This window comes from Branchiostoma belcheri, unplaced genomic scaffold (assembly GCF_001625305.1).
Source record: "Branchiostoma belcheri isolate BF01 breed outbred unplaced genomic scaffold, Haploidv18h27 scaffold244, whole genome shotgun sequence".
NCBI classification, from domain to species: domain Eukaryota; kingdom Metazoa; phylum Chordata; class Leptocardii; order Amphioxiformes; family Branchiostomatidae; genus Branchiostoma; species Branchiostoma belcheri.
In genome coordinates, this window is record NW_017803848.1 from 241,151 (window position 1) to 241,365 (window position 215).

At 42.8% G+C, this 215-nt stretch overlaps 1 protein-coding gene across 1 annotated transcript in view; it reads left to right on the forward strand.

Annotated features, from left to right (window-relative positions):
• Window positions 1-215, forward strand: part of LOC109471264 — a 16,255-nt gene that overhangs the window by 10,117 nt on the left and 5,923 nt on the right. The gene's annotated exons all lie outside the window — the stretch shown is intronic.

Below are 215 nucleotides of genomic sequence, written 5' to 3' on the forward strand. Positions count from 1 at the left end.
TGAAACACTATCAAGAATAGTGGAAGTAAACACACTAGTGACTGTTTTTAAAGTACTAAACAAGAAAATTCCGCCTTACTTGTCTGAAATGTGTAAGTGGTTGCCACCCCCAATGTTGAACAGACGGACGCGGTTAGCTGTAAACCAGTAAGCAAATTGGGACTCTGACATGCTGGTTGTTCCACCGGCAAACATTAACGCATACAAAGGGAGCC